This window comes from Pelodiscus sinensis, chromosome 25 (genome assembly GCF_052426305.1).
Source record: "Pelodiscus sinensis isolate ZL-2025 chromosome 25, ASM5242630v1, whole genome shotgun sequence".
NCBI lineage: Eukaryota > Metazoa > Chordata > Testudines > Trionychidae > Pelodiscus > Pelodiscus sinensis.
In genome coordinates this window covers 21,985,427-22,007,173 of record NC_143076.1, presented here as the reverse complement: position 1 = coordinate 22,007,173, position 21,747 = coordinate 21,985,427, and the positions used below count along the sequence as shown (strand labels likewise).

Below are 21,747 nucleotides of genomic sequence, written 5' to 3'. Positions count from 1 at the left end.
AACTACCCCCAAAGTCCTCCCCGCCCCGTGCAGTCTGATCCCCCACAAACTCCTCCCCCCGTGGAGTCTGATCTCCTACCCCCCACCAAACTCCTCTCCCCCCGGTGCAGTCTGATCCCCCCCAAACTCCTGTCCGACCAGTGCAGTCTGATCCCCCCCCAAACTATTCTCCCCCCCGTGCAGTCTGATCCCCTACCCCGCAGTCTCATCCCCCCCCACCAAACTCCTCCCCGCCCCGTGCAGTCTGATCCCCCCCAAACTCCTCTCCGCCCCGTGCAGTCTGATCCCCCCCACCACACTCCTCCCCGCCCCGTGCAGTCTGATCCCCCCCACCACACTCCTCCCCGCCCCATGCAGTCTGATCCCCCCCACCACACTCCTCCCCGCCCCATGCAGTCTGATCCCCCCACCAAACTCCTCTCCGCCCCGTGCAGTCTGCTCCCCCCGAAACTCCTCCCCGCCCCGTGCAGTCTGATCCCCCCCAAACTCCTCCCCACCCCGTCCAGTCTGCTCCCCACCCCGTGCAGTCTGCTCCCCCCCAGACTCCTCTCCGCCCCGTGCAGTCTGAACCCCACCAAACTCCTCCCTGCCCCGTGCAGTCTGATCCCCCCCCAAACTCCTCCCCGCCCCGTGCAGTCTGATCCCCCCCTGACTCCTCTCGGCCCCGTGCAGTCTGATCCCCGCCCAACCTCCTCCCCCCGTGCAGTCTGATCTCCTACCCCCTACCAAACCCCTCTCCGCCCCGTGCAGTCTGATCCCCCCCAAACTCTTCCCCCCCGTGCAGTCTGGTCCCCTACCCCCCAAACCCCTCTCCGCCCCATGCAGTCTGATCCCCCCCCACCAAACTCCTCCCAGCCCCGTGCAGTCTGATCCCTCCCAAACTGCTCTCCGCCCCGTGCAGTCTGATCCCCCCCACCAAACTCCGCCCCGCCCCGTGCAGTCTGATCCCCCCCACCAAACTCCGCCCCGCCCCGCCCCGTGCAGTCTGATCCCCCTCCACCAAACTCCTCTCCGCCCCGTCCAGTCTGATCCCCTCCACCAAACTCCTCTCCGCCCCGTCCAGTCTGATCCCCCCCCCACCAAACTCTTCCCCGCCCCGTGCAGTCTGATCCCCCCCACCAAACTCCTCCCCGCCCCGTGCAGTCTGCTCCCCTCCCCAAACTCCTCACCGCCCCGTGCAGTCTGCTCCTCCCCACCAAACTCCTTTCTGCCCCGTGCAGTCTAATCCCCCCCACCAAACTCCGGCCCGCCCCGTGCAGTCTGATCCCCCCCCACCAAACTCCTCCCCGCCCCGTGCAGTCTGATCCCCCCCCAAACTCCTCCCCGCCCCGTGCAGTCTGATCCCCCCCACCAAACTCCTCCCCACCCCTCTGCGCTGCAGCAGTTCTACTCTTCCCTGCCCCTCTCATCCCAGTTGCATGCTCCAGATGGGCGGGGAGGGGTGTCGCTTTCCAGGAGCTACTGCTGCCAGGGCACCGTCTGACTGGCACACGGCACACGCTCGTGCAACAGCCACTCACCCTGCCAAATGCTCACACTCAGGGATGCGTGTACACACTCACAAACGCGAATTAACAGATTAACACGCCTGGGCGCCCACTCATGCCCTCGCTCAGATGCGCACACACGCATCTGCTCAATCTGCCCGCACGCAGGCACGTGCACACACACGCAAATGGACACTTGCGGACGCACACACTTGCACTCATAATTACGTGCGCACGCATGCACACCGAGTAACAGTCGCCTAGAAGGACTCACCAATAATATTAAACTCAAAAGCCAAAGATTAGATCAATTAGGAGACAACTATTCCCACGAGGCCCTAATCCACGTCTGGGGCTCCTCGGTGCTGCTGGGAGACCAAGTCTTTATTTCAATCCCAGTTTTGCCAACTCTCCGCATGCGTGATGCTAGGTCAATTGGCAGCCTACTCACTTAGTTTTCCGTATGATCCTAGACACGTTAAGTATCGCCAGCCAGGAGATTCGGGGGGCGGCGAGGGGGGGGGGGATTAATGACATTTTTAAAAATACAAAAATTGGTGTTCAGTTTCCGTTGTAGATAAATCTATGTACTTCATATGACTTGACACTGTGCCTCTCCATATAACCTTGTAACTTTGTATTAATCCATATGACCTTGTCACTTTGTATTAGAACCTGAATCCATATAACCTTGTAACTTAGTTTTCTACATAGGGTTCCAATACAGAGTACATAGTTAAAGAGGTAAAAATGTCATTTGCTAGGAGTAGAATAAGATCTTTCCCCCACTCTCTCCCCCCACTCTGTAATCAATTGCCCAGTTGAATGAACGAGGTGTGAATGAGTAACACTTGGGAGCCAAGCACCTCCAGAGAGCTACACCAGTTGAAAAGGGGGTGGAAGCCAGACCCAAGGTGTCAAGAGGGCTCAAGAAAGAAGAGCAGACATATTGAAGGCCTTGGGGATTAGAAGCAAGCACCTTCTTTGGAAAACACCCTCTCTTAACAGACAGCACCCACAAAGGGACCAAAGGACACAGACCCAGATTTTGAATCTGGGATATATTTGCATAAGAGGGAAGCTGCTATAAAAGTGAGTTGTCTTGCAGAGGACTCCGGGTCTCATCTTGTCACCATCGGAGCATCGATCCGGATCAGCAGAAGCCCGGCTCCACCCCTCCCCCATCTAACTCACCTGGCCAGTGAAGTTAAGGGGAGCAACAAGTTGGTAACAACAGCAAGACGGAGTGTGCTTGTGCTTGTGCATGTGCGTGTGTGTGTGAGTGCATGAGTGACATAGAATAATCAATACTTATCATATGCATGTGATAAATAAATTATATATATATATATAATGTGGGTGTGTGTGTGGTGATCGATAAATGTGGCGTGTTGCCTTATCCCTCTGAAAAAGATCCCGAGTACAACACTGTGACTTTTGTACTTCGTATTTTCAAGTTCTTCCACCACAAGCCAGAGGGCCTCTTCTCAGGGACCCGTGCCACGCTCGCAAACGTCTGTGCGGCCCTCCCTCGATACTTACCTTGAGCCAATTGCTATTTGCTCTTCTTCCATAGATCGCTCTCTGGTTTCCATCTGCCGGCAGGGTCTCGGGGGGGTGGCTCCTTTCGGTCTCTGCCACCAGGTGGCCAGCCTCTCATCTCCTCCAAGTCTACAGGGACCGAAAAAGAGACAGAGAACGCTTAGGAGCTAGGCCACCCCACATGTGTGGAAAGGACAGACACGTGCGTCACCTGGCTGCTGCTCACTGGAGCCCAGTGTTGCCTCTAACATTTCCCCTCCAGGAGCGGAGTGAGTTTTGTCTCGTGCTCCAAGATCGAGGTCACGTGCCCTTCTTCGGACGCCTGCCACCCAGGCGAAGACATGTCTCGTCTGTGTTTTTCAAACGTTCTGGAAGAAAGAGTACTAACACAAGGGAGAATTAACAAGGTCATTTAAACTGTAAATATTTGTTTGATATGAAGTCAAATAAAAGGAAAATTAATACTGCAACATTTTCAGTGGCCAACCTCCTCTCCTCTCCTCTCCTCTCCTCTCCCCTGCCCCCTCCAGCTGGCCTAGATGATCTCTCCGGGTCCCTTATGGTAAAGCCCGCCCCGGGACCCTGTGCTGAGGTGACAAGTTCTTCACAAGATACTGGGTATGTAAACTTTCCTCCTTTAACATACACATATCAATGTTGTCTCCTCAGGATTGTCTTGAAAAACTGTATGTTTGCAGACTCCAGCCATAGGAGCTGATCTTAGCTCACATGACCACTAGATACAGGCTACATCTACACTGGCGTGATTTTCCGAAAATGCTTTTAACGGAAAAGTTTTCTGTTAAAAGCATTTTCGGAAAATCGCGTCTAGATTGGCAGGACGCTTTTCCGCAAAAGCACTTTTTGCGGAAAAGCGTCCGTGGCCAATCTAGACGCGCTTTTCTGCAAAAAAGCCCCAATCGCCATTTTCGCCATCGGGGCTTTTTTGCGGAAAAGAACTCTCTGCTGTCTACACTGGCCCTTTTGCGCAGAAGTCTTTCGGAAAAAGACTTTTGCCCGAACGGGAGCAGCATAGTTTTCCCGCAAAAGCACTGACAATCTTACATGAGATCGTCAGTGCTTTTGCGGAAATTCAAGCGGCCAGTGTAGACAGCTGGCAAGTGTTTCCGCAAAAGCAGAGGATTAGCACACTTTCCTAGTTGAAAATCCAAGGAGAAGAAAGGGGAGAATTGCAAATCAAGACTCTCTTAAGGTGTCTGAAAGCTACTTTGGTCTGGGCCGGTACTCAGTGGTACCAAGGCAGACTTTTCTGTGGCTCGGTTGTCTAATGCCACACTAGAACAAGTCTACCACACCGAACGAAAGAGCAGACAATTACATGAAAGGGAAAAAAGGTGGCTTGGCAGAGAATTTGCTTCCGGACAAAAACAAGAGACTGCGGTGGTTAAAGAAGAACGGGAGGCATACCTGTGCATAAACCAATTCACCAGAAACCTTCTCAACAACCAGTTCACTAACATGTCCTTACAGGGACAAGCACCTTAATGAGGCCCAAGCAGGAGGAAAGTTTGATTTTCTAGTACCAAATAGAAAAACAATAATAGAACAAAAAGGCTAAAAGATGCCTAAGGGCAGAGATAGGGTCCAGAATGACTTAGACAAATTGGAGGATTGGGCCACAAGAAATCTGATGAGGTTCAACAAGGACAAGTGTCGAGTCCTGCACTTGGGATGGAAGAATCCCAAGCATAGTTACAAGCTGGGGACCAACCAGTTAAGTAGTAGTTCTGCAGACAGGGACCTGGGGGTTACAGTGGATGAGAAGCTGGAGATGAGTCAACAGTGTGCCCTTGTAGCCAAGAAGGCTAATGGCATATTAGGTTGCATTAAGAGGAGCATTGCCAGTAGATCCAGAGATGTCATTATTCCCCTTTATTCGGCTTTGGTGAGGCCACATCTGGAGTACTGTGTCCAGTTCTGGGCCCCCCACTACAGAAAGGATGTGGACACAGTGGAGAGGGTCCAGCAGAGGACAACCAAAATGATTAGGGGGCTGGAGCAATTGCTCTATGAAGAGGCTGAGGGATTTAGGTTTCTTTAGTCTGAAGAGGAGACCATGAGGGGGGATTTTATAGTAGCCTTCAACTTCCTTATAAGGACACAGGAACGCAAGGTAACCTGTTCTCCCAACTCTCGCTTTCAGACGGGGTGGGGAACCTTATTGGGCGGGGGACGGGCGGAAGGCACACACTAGTAGGCTTGCCAGATGGTTTCAGCAAAAAAAAAGCGCCAGGAAAATTTTTGTTGAGGAAAAAAAGCCAACCAAACAAAAAAACCCCACCAGGAACATTTTTGTGGAGCAAAATCCAGTTGTGACCCCTTTAATTAGTCAGCCACTCTGGCCGCCAGGGGGACGTTTCTCCGCTCAGCTGGCGGCCAGGCAGGGAGGCTTTTCTGTCAGTTGGTTTGTCTGTCACCTGTTTGCCCCCCAATTCTCAGCCACTCCCCCCCCTCCCCACACGCCACCACCCAGGATGCTCTCGGCCTCTGCAGGAGGCACAGCCGGGCACTGGGCAGCACTGCGGGCAGCCAGGGCCAGAGCATCCCCCCCACCCCACAGCGCCCCCCGCCGAACTGCCCCCCCCCCCGGGCACCCGGCCCCGCCCCCAGGCAGCGAGCAGCGCGGGGAGCAGGGCTCAGGCCGCCCCGCCCCGCCCTCCCCCGCGTGTGGTACTCGTTCTGTGCGTGCCCCGCCCGCGGGAACCACCCCTCGAGGGCGCGCGGCTCCCTGGCGGAGGGAGGGGGCACGTGACTCTCCCGCGCCCCGCTGGCCCGCAGCCCCCCCTCCCCGAGACACCCACGTGACTGGAGCCCGGGTCAGCTCCCGCGCCCGAAAGGGGGGGCCACAGCCCCGTTCCCCCGGCACCACGTGGGGGGGGGGACACACGCGGCTGGGGGGGGGGGACACGCGGCCGGGGTGGGTCACAGGGGCGCTGCTCCCCGGGGAGGCTGCAGCGCCGGGGGGGGGCACAAATCGCCCCCCCACCTCCTCCAGGGGCCGCCCCGCCGAGGTCCAGCCTGGAGCCCGAAGAGAAGCAGGCGGGGAAGGGGGGGCTCTACGTCACTGCCAGCTCCCGCCCCGCCCCGCCAGGTTCCGCCCCTCAGCGCCCCCCGCAGCGTTTTCCCGCCCGCCTCGTCAGCGCGAGCGTCCCGGGAGTTTCCCGCCCAGCCAGTGGCAGGTCGTTCCCCCTAGTCACACCCCATTCGCAGACAGAGCTGTCCGTTAAGATGCAGCCGGGTCAGCCTATTGGGTGCCTCTGATTCAGAACACGCCCCATAGTCTCAGCCCATTCGCGGACAGAAGAGTCTGTTATAATCCACCCCGGACAACCTATTGGCCGCCAGCAGCCGCAGAACACGCCTTTAGTCGCCGCCCATTGGCGCACGGAGCAGTCCGTTAAGAGTCTCCTCGGACAGCCTCAGATTGGGCGCCACAGATTCCGAACACGCCCTGTACTCTCAGCCCATTCGCGGACAGAACAGTCTGTTACGATCAGTCCGGGACAGTCTCTCGGCCAGCCTTAGTGTAGGGATAACATAGTCAAGTATGAAACATGATTCCCCAAGTGGAAGTGACTCCCCAGAATTTGTTCCCCACAACTAAAAGTCTAAGGAGGAGAAGTTTGTTAAGTAGAAGAAGCATAGAAGTGTTTAGATTTATTCTTGTGAAAGTGTTTAGATTTAGTCTTATCAAGCTTGATCAGTGTTTAGATTTATTATGATTATTATTAGTTAGGATTGTTTAATTATAAATCTAAACATTTTTGCCCCTCTAGAATATAATTGGTTAGGAATGTAATATTAGGTCATGTAACTTCAAACTGTTAAAAATATACTACTATGTAGCCAGAAACAGCTCCCCTCGCTGTGCGCCAGGGCACGCTCAAACTTACTGTTACACAATTGACAACCGTTCTCTTCAAAGCATTGTGAAGCACTTAACCCTAATCGCAAAGTGAAGCATTGTAACTATAACAGTAACTAACTCAGCGCTCAGAGAGAGAATGTTTTAAGAAATGCCACCCAGAAACTTTTGTAACTTTTTGTAACTACAACTCTTGTATTATTATGCAAAATACTGTATGGGAAACATTCATTAGGGAATGTACGTAAGAGAGAGAGTGCTTGGACGATGAATGAATGGTTCTGAGAGGTGCCAGCCTGAGAATGCAGCAACAAAGGGCTGAAGAAGGTGTCAGGTGCCAGTGCAACCAAAAGGTGTCAAGTGGAGAAAACCAAGTACTGGAGATCCACCCGATGAGATCACTGACGAGCACCTGGCAGCCACCCTGGACATCAGCATGATGCAGCAATTCCCATAGACTGGCATAGGAAGAAATTCTTATAAGAACTGGACTAAAAGACTATGGAGTCAGAGTCCAAGGTTCTGCTGCCAGCCCATCAGGAGCTTGAGATGCGCATCCGATCAGGACTTCGCTCCCCACTCCCATCACTTGTGTACAGAATACCTGGCCAGTATTCTGTCACAAGCAACTTCCAGGCTGGGAACTATAACAAATACACAGAACTTGAATGAATGGATGAACGATTGACTGAATATTTATCTATATAAGTGTATAAGGGTTAAGCAGTGATAGGACTAAGTAGCTAAACAACGTTGTTTGCTTCTATCTTTTCTTTATTCTTTATCTTTACAATAAATGTGGCTTTTTGCCTTATCCCCCTCATAAGATCCTGCTTGCTTTTATTGGTACAACATTTGCATTAGGACACGCCCCTGAGTCACGCTCCATTGGCGGACAGAGCAGTCCGTTAAGATCCACCAGAGACAGCCTTTTGGCCGACAGCAGTGTCAGGATGCGCCCCTTAGTCACACCCCATACGCGGACAGAGCAGTCCGTTAAGATCATTCCTGGGTCAGCTTATTGGTCGCCTCAGATAAAGGACGCGCCCTTTAATCACAGCCCATTTGCTGACAGACCAGTCCGTTAAGATTGACTGGTTGGAGCTGGGCAGGAGCACCGGCCACGGCGCAGTTTAGAGGGCGGGGCCACGGCTGGTCCTGCGGGTGACGGGCGGGAGTGGCCGGCCGGGCTGAAGCGCAGCCTGGGCCCCACTGGGGAGCGAGAGGCAGGTGCCTGGTCCAGGGGAGGGGATGAGGTGATTGCAGAGGAGGGAACTGAGGCACGGGGGGGAGAGCCAGGGAAAGCAGAGCTGGTGGGGCTGAGGCCGGTCCTTGTCGGTTCACAGATCAGCCGATGGACTCCTGAATTCTCAGCGGCTACTCGATGACGCCGCAGTCCCGGGGCCGGTGTGACGTCACAAAAAGCTGCCGTTGCAATTGGCTCCCCGTAGCCGTTTCTGACACACACACGAGCCGCTCTGATTTGGCTTCTAACACTTTTAGCTGCTCAGTTCTGCAAGCGCGCAGAGGAAGCTGCGTCTGATAGATGGAGGTTCTCCGCGACACATTTGGCAGCCTGGACCCCGTAAGCTGAGAGATTTCCAGACCCGACACTTATCTCCCTGTCAGCGATGGCTGCTCCGCTGCCAGACGGACGGTTCTCGCTTCGATCAAGCTCCCGAGCTCGCTGATTTCGTTTCCGTTCCATCCCCAGGAGGGAGGACACCGGGAGGGTTGACTTCTTATCGCTCGCTACCGAACACAGCAGAGGGGAAAAAACAAACAACTTAGCATTTCAGTCCGCAAGGACGCGGCATCGCTTCTCCTCCCACCATCGCACCGCAGCTTCCCACCATCGGCCACCCCCTCCCGTTGCCACTACAGGAACGGGGAGTGAAAGGAGGCCTTGAATCTCTATCCACGCTCTGTTGAACCGCCTACTGCCCCTTCACCAGTCCCCAAGCCACCAGGCTCCGTGCCCCAGCAGGAAGCTCTCTGCCTCAGAAGAAACATACTGCCAGGACGCTTGAAGATTTCAAAGCACGCACCTCTTACTCACACAGAGCCATGGGAAGGCCGAACGCTGAGGACCCTTCACGTGTTCCGAGAATCACGTCCAGGCAGCTCAAGTCCATCTCGGACGGTATCTTCTCAGCCCACTGCCCAGCCAGTTTTCCAGCTGTTACCCAGTCTGGAGCCAGCAAAGCCCTTGGGCAGGAGTGACAGCAAAGGGCTAGGACCCAGAAGCCGTGTCCAGGGGTCAGTCTGGAGTGCTGTACAAAGCCCAGGACCATCCACATATCCTGTGTGGCGCAACCTGCTGAGTGGAGACAAAGGCTCAGGGCTGCTCTCATACCCTGTTCAGACACTTTACTGAATGTGGTGCAGGGAAAAGGTGGACTGATGGCTCCCATGAATGGGGGTGCAGACTGGGGTGAGGAAGGGCCCCGGGATAAGAATATGGATGGGGGTGCAGGCTGGGGGGAGGAAGGGCCCCGGGATAAGAGTATGGACGGGGTGCAGGCTGGGGTGAGGAAGCAGGAGGGGAGGGGGCTGCGCGGAGCCTGGAGTGCGGGATGAGGGGGCCATGGGCAGGAGGGGAGAGGGCTGCGCAGAGCCTGGAGTGCGAGATGAGGGGGCCGGGGGCAGGAGGGGAGAGGGCTGCGCGGAGCCTGGTGTGCGGGATGAGGGGGCCGGGGGCAGGAGGGGAGAGGGCTGCACGGAGCCTAGAGTGCGGGATGAGGGGGCCGGGGGCAGGAGGGGAGAGGGCTGCGCGGAGCCTGGAGTGCGGGATGGGGGGGCCGGGGGCAGGAGGGGAGAGGACTGTGCGGAGCCTGGAGTGCGGGATGAGGGGGCCGGAGGCAGCAGGGGAGAGGGCTGTGCGGAGCCTGGTGTGCGGGATGGGGGGGCCATGGGAAGCAGGGGAGAGGGCTGTGCGGAGCCTGGTGTGCGGGATGAGGGGGCCGTGGGAAGCAGGGGAGAGGGCTGCGCAGAGCCTGGTGTGCGGGATGAGGGGGCCGTGGGAAGCAGGGGAGAGGGCTGCGCAGAGCCTGGAAATAACGAGCTTCTTACTTTGCCTGCTGTCAAAGGGTAAGACTGGGGCCACGTGGCGTGCGGAGCAGGGACAGCAGCTGGGGGCGATGGAATTACACGTGCATTACCTGCAATGACCACCGAGCGGCACTGTGGAGGCGCTTCGGAATTACACGTGCATTACCCGCAATGACCACCGAGCGGCACTGTGGAGGCGCTATGGAATTATACGTGCATTACCCGCAATGACCACCGAGTGGCACTGTGGAGGCGCTACGGAATTACACGTGCATTACCCGCAATGACAACCGAGCGGCACTGTGGAGGCGCTTCGGAATTACACGTGCATTACCGGCAATGACCACCGAGCGGCACTGTGGAGGCGCTTCGGAATTATACGTGCATTACCCGCAATGACCACCGAGTGGCACTGTGGAGGCGCTTCGGAATTACACGTGCATTACCGGCAATGACCACCGAGCGGCACTGTGGAGGCGCTACGGAATTACACGTGCATTACCCGCAATGACCACCGAGTGTCACTGTGGAGGCGCTACGGAATTACACGTGCATTACCGGCAATGACCACCGAGTGGCACTGTGGAGGCACTTCGGAATTACACGTGCATTACCGGCAATGACCACCGAGCGGCACTGTGGAGGCGCTACGGAATTACACGTGCATTACCGCCGGTGACCACCGAGTGGCACTGTTGCTCTGCTAAGGGCCGTTATTTCCAAATAAAAAAAGATTGTTCTTAGGGTAGAAATGCCCCATTCCGAACTAAGAGCCTCTGAGCATAGACACTGAATCCATGTCACACAGGAAATGGTATTTCAATGTAAATGTTCTACAGCACAAGCCTTACAAAGTACGTACTCCCCGCAGTCACTCCCAATGGAGTCCCGGGAAGCACTGGGGAGTAACTCACAGCACCTCTATAAGACGTTCAAAATAACGGGCTTGCCTTGTGGATGCTCACGTTATCACTTTTCTTAAGTGATGTATTTCAGAATAACAGGCTTCTTATTTTTTGTGACATGAGAGTTTATTGTTCCAGAATAATGCCATTATAGAAATTGCTCTTTTTATATAGCAATATTGTGGGTGCTCCACTGTCGCTATTTACAAATAGCTCCTTCCTGGGGCCATTAAAGTAATTACGCTCTAGTGTTTCCTGGGGCTCTAAATCAAGGTAGCACAGCCACTTTAGGGAAGCCTGCCTCAGAGTAATTAAAACCAGCCAAAATATCTGAGAAGCCTTGTATTCTGAAATAGAATATGCTATTCTGAAATTGTAATGGGGAAATGCTAAAACAAGTGTGTAGTGTAGACATACTTTGACTCAAAGTAGCATGTCCTTACTAAGGGAGCCTACCTCTCACAAATTTTGATGCTTCCCTGTTGTGGGAACACACTATTTTGAAAAATATTTTCAAATACTTTAACCCCCAAAACACCTTATTTGAAATAATTCCCCAGTGTGAACATAGCCAAACATTACAGCTACAATGTAATGCTTGGCTATTTCCATAGATCCAAGAATCCCAAAATGTCAATCCATGCTTTTCTTTCTTCTATTAATAAACCCTTAGATTCTAAAGGATTGGCCCTGCGTGATCTTGTGGGTAAGATCCAAAGTGTAAACTGACCGGGGATTTGTGGCTGGTTCTTTGGAACCGGAAAGACCCGTTCGGGGAAGGTGAGATTGGGTTCTACAACCCCCTCACCTGTGTGCAGGCCCGGGGCTAATTGTGGCACAGGGAGAGCTGGGGTGTCTGAGGGGTTTTGCTCCTGAGGCTTCTGGCTGGCCACATTGGCAGCTAAAGCACTCAGTGTGACCGGTTTATGGCCTATTTGGGAAAGGCTTCCAGTCTGGGGCTGTAAGGAGCCCCGAGTTTTGAGCAATTCGCCCTGAGCGGACGCCCTCAGCTGTGCCAAGACCTGGCCCGGTCCGTCACAGCCACCTTCCCAGCTCACCTCAACCCTCACCCTACCTTCTCCCCAGTCATCTTTCAACACATAAGGACCCCCTCACCCACCCTCCTCTTCCTCCCTAACGGCCCCCAGCCCAACACGCTCTTGATCAAACAAGTTTTTCCGACACTGATAAACCTCATTCCATGAGGAATAAGCCCTCCATTGTTTCAATTGTTTCCATTTTCTTTTGAAATAATGCAATTGCTGTGTGGATGCTACTGTTGTTCTGCCAGAATAATGTCCCTTATTCCAGAAAAATGGTACAGTGTAGACACACCCTTAGGGTATGTCTACACTGCAGCACTAATTCGAACTAAGCTAATTCGAATTAGTGCATCTAGACCTAAAAACTAATTCGAATTAGCATTTTGCTAATTGGAAATAGCGTATCCACATTGAGTGGACCCTGAACCGAAGTTAAGGCTGGCCAGAACCAGTGCCTGCAGGGCATCAGGTTAGGACTTAGAGTGTGGAGCTGCTGCCTCCGTCTAGCCGAGGGTTGTGCTTAAAGGAACCCGACCCCCACCCCGGACAGACAGTTCTCAGGGTTCCCCACTTGCTTGTCTACCTCGATAAGGGACAGCAAAGCAGTCCTGTCTTGGAGTGCCCACACTCGGCACATCAAAGCACTTGGCCATCAGCCCGGCTGCACTTGCCGCAGGCTGCCATCCAAGGGGATCAATTGGGAGGCTGTCAGGATCCAGGAGGCCCTGCAGGAGAGCTTCCACCCCGAGGAGCCCGCAGAGCCACCCCAGTCCTCCCTAACCTCCTTCCACTTACCCTTCCCTAGCCCCCTTCCTGATGTAAAAAATAAATGACACGTCTGTTGTTAAATAAAGAGAGTTTCTATTTTTGAAAACTGAGGGGTGGGGATTAACCTCTGGGGAGACTGGTAAAAGGTGGTGGGAGAGGGGAAGAGAGAGGGGAGGTGGAAACCTGGGAGGAGGGAGCTGGAAGGGGGAAGCCAGGGGAAGGAGGGGAAGTATAAAACTATGGTACGCCATATCTTCAGTACTGTGTACAGATGTGGTCTCCTCACCTCAAAAAAGATATTTGGGCCTTGGAAAGGGTTCAGAAAAGGGCAACTACAATGATTAGGGGTTTGGAGCAGGTCCCATATGAAGAGAGGCTAAAGAGACTGGGACTTTTCAGCTTAGAAAAGAGGAGACTGAGGGGGATATGACAGAGGTCTATAAAATCATGAGTGGTGTGGAGAGGGTGAATATAGAAAAGTTCTTTACTTGTTCCCATAATATAAGAACTAGAGGACACCAAATGAAATTAATGGGTAGCAGGCTTAAACCTAATACAACAAAGGTCTTCACACAGCGCACAGTCAACCTGTGGAACTCCTTGCCAGAGGATGCTGTGAAGGCTAGGACTATAACAGAGTTTAAAAAAAAAAACTAGATAAATTCATGGAGGTTAGGTCCATAAAAGGCTATTAGCCTGGGGGAAGGAAGAAATGGTGCCCCTGGCCTCTGTTTGTCAAAGGCTGGAGATGGATGGCAGGAGACAAATTGCTTGATCATTGTCTTCGGTCCACCCCCTCTGGGGCACCTGGCACTGGCCACTGTTGGCAGACAGGCTACTGGGCTAGATGGCCCTTTGGTCCGACCCAGTATAGCCATTCTTATGTTCTTATCAGTATCAGAAGTGCACCGATGGATACGGAGCACGTAGCTCCGCGGGATCTGGTGCTTCTGGGGCGATGACTTAAAAGCCAGCTCCCCACGCGCACAGGCTCTCACCTCCCCCCAGCCCTTGCTGACTCTGTATTAGAGACAGCAAGGGGGAGGGAAGCGTGTGTAGTTGTCAGGATTAACCGATAAGCCCAGGCTTATCAGTTAATCGTATACACGACTATACGCTAACATCCCATTCACCGAGTGTCACTGTTAACATTTCTGTAACGCAGTAAGTGCATTGCCGGGAGCAGGTACGCCTTGAGAGGCCTCCAAGCTTACCCAGTACACGGAGAGACCTTTTTTCAAAGGCCCAGCTTCTGATGGGTTTGGTCCTCCTTCTGGGATGCCACCGGATGTGCGGGGATTTCACTGAGACTACTTGCTCCACTAGCCTTGGCTGCCTCTCCCTGTTTTGCTGACTTAGGCTCTCTGGCCTCTGGGAGCCCACGCAGGTTGGGAAGCACCAAGTGTAGAAACACAGAGTCTGGAAACAGCTCTATACGGTAAGGCTTAGCTAGAAAATCGTCCAGCACTCAATTGCAGTTCCCCTCCGGAAAGTACACCCAAAATAATATTATCTGACGCGGGAGAGAAATCACTACAATGCAAGCTCATACGTTTGCCCATCCCCTCAATGAGGAGTAACATACGCACAACTTCTCCCGCTCCCCTCCTGCTGTTAGAAATTACACAAACTACATTTGTTTGATTAAAATCTAGCTTTTACAGTTGAGAGATTGCTGTCGTTTATCAAAACAAAATAAAGCACGCATACCGTGTATGGGTGTAGGCATGCATGGAGGAAGGGCAGCGTTAGGAGTGCAGGTTGCCATGGGATGTGGGTGTAGAAAGGAAGAGAAGGGGGGTGGGACCCAATGGATGGGAGCATGGATTGGAAGGGTCTGGAGTGTGGGATGGCTTGGGATGGGGGCTTGTTGAGGAGGAAGAGGAGAGTGGTTGAGGGAGTCCTTACGTGTGGAAGGAGGCCTGGGGGGAAGGTAGTGATGGGGGTCACATGGCAGGCGGGATGGGAGTGTGGGGGGAGGGACTGTGGGTTGGGAAGGAAAGAAACGGGGTTTAAGGGTCCTATAGATGGGGGAAAGGTAGGGATAGGGATAGACTGCGGGATGGGGGAGTGTTCTAGGGAGGAAAAAGAGGGGCTGATGGGCCCCGTGAAGGGAGGGATGCTCTGGGGTTGCAGGTTGCTCTGAGTCTGTGGAGAGAAGAAGGGAAACTGAGGGACACCAGGACTAGGGGGTATGGGCTAGGGAAGAGCACTGGTGGGGGAGCAGCTTGTGTGAGGGGGATGTTGAAATGTACTGCGGGAGTGGAACCTCCGCTCGGACTCGCTGTCTCAGCAAACGTGACTTCCCTTCCTAGACCCGAGTGGGCCGTAAGCCGAGAGATTTCCAGACCCGACACTTATCTCCCGGTAAGCGATGGCTGTTCCGCTCCCAGCCGGACGGTTCTCGCCTCGCTTCGACCAAGCTCCCGAGCTCGCTCTTCTCGTTTCCGTTCCATCCCCAGACGGGAGGACACCGGGAGGGTTGACTTCTTATCGCTCGCTACCGAACACAGCAGAGGGGAAAAAACAAACAAACAACTTAGCTTTTTAGTCCGCAAGGACGCGGCATCGCTTCTCCTCCCACCATCGGCCACCCCCTCCTGCTGCCACTCCAGGAACGCGGAGAGAACGGAGGCCTTGAATCTCTATCCACGCTCTGTTGAACCGCCTACTGCCCCTTCACCAGTCCCCAAGCCACCAGGCTCCGTGCCCCAGCAGGAAGCTCTCTGCCTCAGAAGAAACATACTGCCAGGACGCTTGAAGATTTCAAAGCACGCACCTCTTACTCACACAGAGCCATGGGAAGGCCGAACGCTGAGGACCCTTCACGTGTTCCGAGAATCACGTCCAGGCAGCTCAAGTCCATCTCGGACGGTATCTTCTCAGCCCACGGCCCCGCACTGATTCCTCTGCAAGGGTGGCCGAAAAAGCCCAGCGTGAGCTCTCACTCACTAAGGTCTGTGGCTGTGGGAATTCTATCCTTTAGCCCTCCCCCCCCCCCCCTCGCCTATGTATCGGGTCCTCTACAAGAACACTGAGTCAGTCAGCCATGACGCACCACCGCTCTCCCTTGCGCGACTGGCGTACCTGCAGAATTCCCGTTGGCTCCTGAGCCCTTAACCCGTGGAGATGCTCACCTGGAATGCCTGCAAGTGTGCTGTACAAGGACACGGCAGAAGCAGAGCAAGGACAAAGACACAGACAGAAACAGACAGACAGAACGTATTGGCCAATACTAGAGAGCAACAAGAGAGAAACACATAAGAGGCAGCCAGAAACCTTACCACCTTGCGTCTTCCTCCTCGAGCCAAGCGTCTGCTGAGAAGGACACCGTGTTCCAGAGAAACCAGCACCACTGACAAATGGAAGCCCTGACAAACGGGAGCTACCAAGGAAGCACCTCGGGAACCTCCGCTCGGACTCGCTGTCTAAGCAAACGTGACTTCCCTTCCTAGACCCGAGTGGGCCGTAAGCCGAGAGATTTCCAGACCCGATACTTATCTCCCGGTCAGCGATGGCTGCTCCGCTCCCAGCTGGAAGGTTCTCGCTTCGCTTCGACCAAGCTCCCGAGCTCGCTGTTCTCGTTTCCGTTCCATCCCCAGACGGGAGGACACCGGGAGGGTTGACTTCTTATCGCTCGCTAACGAACACAGCAGAGGGGAAAAAACATACAAACAACTTAGCGTTTCAGTCCGCAAGGACGCGGCATCGCTTCTCCTCCCACCATCGCACCGCAGCCTCCCACCATCGGCCACCCCCCGCCGCTGCCACTCCAGGAACGGGGAGAGAAAGGAGGCCTTGAATCTCTATCCACGCTCTGTTGAACCGCCTACTGCCCCTTCACCAGTCCCCAAGCCACCAGGCTCCGTGCCCCAGCAGGAAGCTCTCTGCCTCAGAAGAAACATACTGCCAGGACGCTTGAAGATTTCAAAGCACGCATCTCTTACGCACACAGAGCCATGGGAAGGCCGAACGCTGAGGACCCTTCACGTGTTCCGAGAATCACGTCCAGGCAGCTCAAGTCCATCTCGGGCGGTTTCTTCTCCGCCCACGGCCCCGCACTGATTCCTCTGCAAGGGCGGCAGAAAAAGCGCAGCGTGAGCTCTCACTCACTAAGGTCTGTGGCTGCGGGAATTCTTGCCTTTAGCCCCATGGTCACCAACCAATAGAGCCTCAACATCTACCGGTAGATCGTGATCTAAGAGTAGCTCTTCAGCCCTCTCTGAACTGCGTGCGTGCGCAGTACATTTACATTAGATTTCCTCATTTGAGGAGCAGCTACTCACCGAGCAACAACACAGGTGTGTAGCTGCAAGGAATGGTGGGAGCTGGGAGGTCTAGAGGGCTGAAACACCCCAGCCAGCTGACTGTGGCTTTCAGCAGAAAGACGCTGCCCCGCGCTCCAGCTGATCGGCGGCTTCTCCTCTGCCCCTGCCCACGTGGAGCTTGATGCACCCTGGCTGAGCGCCACGACCAGCTCTCCGGGCAGCCGCTTCTCTTCACTCCAGCCTGGCTGCCCTGCGGTCAGTCCGGAGGGAGCGCGGGTCGGAGGCTTCCCTCCGTGGCTGGTGTAGGGAACTCCCTGCCCCCAACCTTGTTTCCTCTTCTCTGCCCCAAACCTGTCCCCCGCCCTCCTGGCCCCGTTCCCTCTCCCTTGCCCCCCCCCACCCCGCTGTCTAACCCTTCCCCGCTCTGCAGAAACTTGTCCCACGGCACCCTGCCCCCCCTGCAGGAACCGGTTCCCTCTGGCACCCTGTCTCCTACTGCAGAAACCTGTCCCCCCCCCCAGGACCCTGTCCCCTGCTGCAGAAACCTGTCCTGGCACCCTGCCCCCTCTCCCCTGCCCCCACTGGCACCCTGTTCCCTGTCCCAGAACCCACTAGCACCCCTCCCCAGTATTGTGTCCCCTGCTCCCAAAGGACTTTTCTATGCGTCAGTGACCCCTGACTCAAGGCAGGTTCCCTGCCATTCTCATAAATAAAGACAATGCAGAAACTTTTTGTGCTTAACATAGTATTTTATTTAAAAATGGAGCTTGGCCAACAAACCCCCAATTGGGGCCAAGCCCCCATCTGGCCACAACCACTCCTGCACTCCCCCTTCCCCAGACCCTAGATCTGAGCCTATCAAACACTGGAACCCCCTGCCCTGAGCCCTTCACATACCCCAACCCAAATTCCTGCATTCTCACATCCACAAGCCTGTGACTTGCTTAGTATCCCAACACCGCCCAGCCTGGAGCCCCCTCCCCGAGCCAGTGTCCCCTTCTCCACCTCCTCCTCCATCCAGATTTCCTCCCAGAGCTTGCACCTCTCACCCCTTCCCACACCCAAATCCCTCATTCCCACCGCAGAGACTACACATCCTGTCTCAACCCAGCGGGGGTCCGGCTAGACTGCAGGAGTTTTTCAGGATTCTGGAGATCTCAGAAAAACTCTTCTGCATCCAGGGTTGCGTTTGTTCTTCCGCTTTTTTAGTGGAAGAACAATCTGGCTTTTTCGGTCACCCCTATATTCCTCTTTCCCCAAGGAATAAGGTGGCTTCCAGAAGAAGGTTTTTTTTCTGACATTTGGTCCAGTCTAGACAGGCAAAATGTTGGAAAAACCTCATTCTACAGAAGAATTGGTTTTTTTAAAGAAAAGTAGCAGTATAAGGATTGGGGACAGCAAGTGATGGAGAGGAGGAGAATAGAGAGAGCAGGGCTTCAAGGAAGGGGCAGGGCAGTAAATCTTGGCTTGGTCTGTCATTTAAAGTGATCTTGGCTGTAAAAAGGTTGGAGACCACTGCTTTAGACCCTCCCCCCGCCCCCCCCCCTCTGTATCGGGTCCATTACAACAATACTGAGTCAGTCCGCCATGACGCACCACTGGTCTCCCGTGCTCTCCCTTGCGCGACTGGCGTACCTGCACAATTCCCCTTAGCTCCTGGGCCCTTAACCCGTGGAGATGCTCACCTGGAATGCCTGTACGTGTCCTGTACAAGGACATGGCAGAAGCAGAGCAAGGACAAAGACACAGACAGAAACAGACAGAACGTACTGGCCAATACGAGAGAGCAACAAGAGAGAAACACACGAGAGGCAGCTTGCGTGGGAGGGGAGGGGTTGAATACACTTGGTGGTCAGGGAAGAGGGGGCAGGTTGAGGAGGGGGTGTTGAATGGACTGGGGGTGGGGAAAGGGGTGCAGGGTGGGCGGGGGGTGCAGAATGGACTGGGGGTGGGGAAAGGGGTGCAGGGTGGGCAGGGGGTGCAGAATGGACTGGGGGTGGGGAAAGGGGTGCAGGGTGGGCGGGGGGTGCAGAATGGACTGGGGGTGGGGAAGGGGTGCAGGGTGGGCAGCAGGTGCAGAATGGACTGGGGGTGGGGAAAGGGGTGCAGATTGGGCAGGGGGTGCAGAATGGACTGGGGGTGGGGAAGGGGGTGCAGGTCGGGGGGGGGGCCGTGCAGAGGGCGCGGGCAGACGTGAGCAGGGCCTGAGTAGCGCTGCGGGGACGTCCTGAGATGCAGGTGGGGGCGGAGAGAAGCTGGAACACGATGGGCGGGGCTATGCCGGGGGCGGGGCTATGATAGGGGCGGGGCGCGCTGCGACGTGCCCCGGGAGGCCGCACTATGAGAACTACAAGTCCCAGGATGCGTCGCTGACACTTGGAGTGACACGAGCGAGGGACCAATCGCGTCGCTCCCTGGTCAATGCCCCGTTGTGATGTCACTTCCGCTGCACCCGCCCAACCAAACAGCGCCGGGCCTGCCCTGGCCCTGCAATGGCCGATGGGAGCTGCGGACAGGGGCACTCAGTTTCCCACAAGCGACTGCGGCTACTTTCCCTACTCCCCCTCATCCCGCCCCTCCCCATTGCTGGGCGGGGCTCCTGCCTCAGAGCCGGGAGCGTCCGCGGCTGATGCCCCGCCCCCACTCAGGAGAGGAGACTCCGCGGCAACCCCTCCCCCCCAAAACTCCCCCCCCCGTGCAGTCTGATCACCCCCAAACTCCTCCCCCCCGTGCAGTCTGATCCCCCCAAACTCCTCCCCGCCCCCTGCAGTCTGATCCCCCCCAAACTCCTCCCCCCCGTGCAGTCTGATCCCCCCCAAACTCCTCCCCGCCCCGTGCAGTCTGATCCCCCCCAAACTTCCTCCCCGCCCCGTGCAGTCTGATCCCCCCCGTGCAGTCTGATCCCCCCAAACTTCCTCCCCGCCCCGTGCAGTCTGATCCCCCCCAAACTTCCTCCCCGCCCCGTGCAGTCTGATCCCCCCCAAACTTCCTCCCCTCCCCGTGCAGACTGATCCCCCCCAAACTCCTCCCCCCCGTGCAGTCTGATCCCCCTAAACTCCTCCCCCCCGTGCAGTCTGATCCCCCCCAAACTCCTCTCCCCCCGTGCAGTCTAATCCCCCCCAAATTCCTCTCCCCCCGTGCAGTCTGATCCCCCCAAACTCCTACCCGCCCCGTGCAGTCTGAACCCCTCCCCAAACTCTTCCCCGCTCCGTGCAGTCTAATCCCCCACAAACTCCTCTCCCCCCCGTGCAGTCTGATGCCCCCCAACTCCTGTCCGCCCCGTGCAGTCTGAACCCCCCGCAAACTCCTTCCCGCCCCGTGCAGTCTGATCCCCCCCAAACTCCTCTCCCCCCGTGCAGTCTGAACCTCCCCCCGTGCAGTCTGATCCCCCCAAACTCCTCTCCGCCCCGTGCAGTCTGATCCCCCCAAACTCCTCCCCGCCCTGTGCAGTCCGATCTCCCCCAAACTCCTCCCCGCCCCGTGCACTCCGATCCCCCTCAAACTCCTCTCCGCCCCGTGTAGTCTGATCCCCTCCCCAAACTCCTCTCCGCCCCGTGCAGTCTGATCCCCCTCAAACTCCTCCCCGCCCCGAGCAGTCTGAACCGCTCCCCAAACTCCTCGCCGCCCCGTGCAGTCTGATCCTCCCCGCCCCGTGCAGTCTGATCCCCCCCAAACTCCTCCCCGCCCCGTGCAGTCTAATCCTCCCCCCGTGCAGTCTGATCCCCCCCAAACTCCTCCCCGCCCCGTGCAGTCTGATCCCCCCCAACTCCTCCCCGCCCCGTGCAGTCTGATCCCCCCCAACTCCGCCCTGCGCCGTGCAGTCTGATCCCCCCCAAACTCCTCCCCCGCAGAGCCTGGATTGCGGGATGAGGGGGCCAGGGGCAGGAGGGGAGAGGGCTGCGCGGAACCTGGAGTGCGGGATGAGGGGGCCATGGGCAGGAGGGGAGAGGGCTGCGCGGAGCCTGCACTGCGGGATGAGGGGGCCATGGGCAGGAGGGGAGAGGACTGTGCGGAGCCTGCAGTGCGGGATGAGGGGGCCATGGGCAGGAGGGGAGAGGGCTGTGCGGAGCCTGCAGTGCGGGATGAGGGGGCCAGGGGCAGGAGGGGAGAGGGCTGTGCGGAGCCTGGAGTGCGGGATGAGGGGGCCATGGGCAGGAGGGGAGAGGACTGTGCGGAGCCTGCAGTGCGGGATGAGGGGGCCATGGGCAGGAGGGGAGAGGGCTGTGCGGAGCCTGGAGTGCGGGATGAGGGGGCCAGGGGCAGGAGGGGAGAGGGCTGTGCGGAGCCTGGAGTGCGGGATGAGGGGGCCATGGGCAGGAGGGGAGAGGGCTGCGCGGAGCCTGCAGTGCGGGATGAGGGGGCCATGGGCAGGAGGGGAGAGGGCTGTGCGGAGCCTGCAGTGCGGGATGAGGGGGCCATGGGCAGGAGGGGAGAGGGCTGCGCGGAGCCTGGAAATAACGAGCTTCTTACTTTGCCTGCTGTCAAAGGGTAAGACTGGGGCCACGTGGGGTGCGGAGCAGGGACAGCAGCTGGGGGCGATGGAATTACACGTGCATTACCCGCAATGACCACCGAGCGGCACTGTGGAGGCGCTACGGAATTACACGTGCATTACCCGCAATGACCACCGAGCGGCACTGTGGAGGCGCTTCGGAATTACACGTGCATTACCCGGAATGACCACCGAGAGGCACTGTGGAGGCGCTACGGAATTACACGTGCATTACCGGCAATGACCACCGAGCGGCACTGTGGAGGCGCTTCGGATTTATACGTGCATTACCTGCAATGACCACC

General features: G+C 56.2%; 1 long non-coding RNA gene across 12 annotated transcripts in view; it reads right to left on the bottom strand.

Moving 5' to 3' along the window:
* Positions 1 to 7,149: 7,149 nt before the first annotated feature.
* The window catches only part of LOC142825627 (uncharacterized), a 36,494-nt gene continuing 21,896 nt past the window's right edge, over positions 7,150 to 21,747 (bottom strand). The window contains exons 8-15 of one of the 12 annotated variants that reach the window (XR_016347831.1): positions 16,634 to 16,752; positions 15,770 to 16,322; positions 15,462 to 15,591; positions 15,033 to 15,182; positions 13,897 to 14,101; positions 9,988 to 10,076; positions 8,964 to 9,235; positions 7,150 to 8,667 (exon numbers count right to left, since the gene is read on the bottom strand). This is a non-coding gene — a long non-coding RNA (uncharacterized LOC142825627). Of the gene's footprint in view, positions 8,668 to 8,963; positions 9,236 to 9,987; positions 10,166 to 13,896; positions 15,183 to 15,461; positions 15,592 to 15,769; positions 16,323 to 16,633; positions 16,753 to 21,747 lie in introns of all 12 variants that reach the window. The other 11 variants (XR_016347830.1, XR_016347824.1, XR_016347834.1 and 8 more) reach the window with 11 other exon arrangements.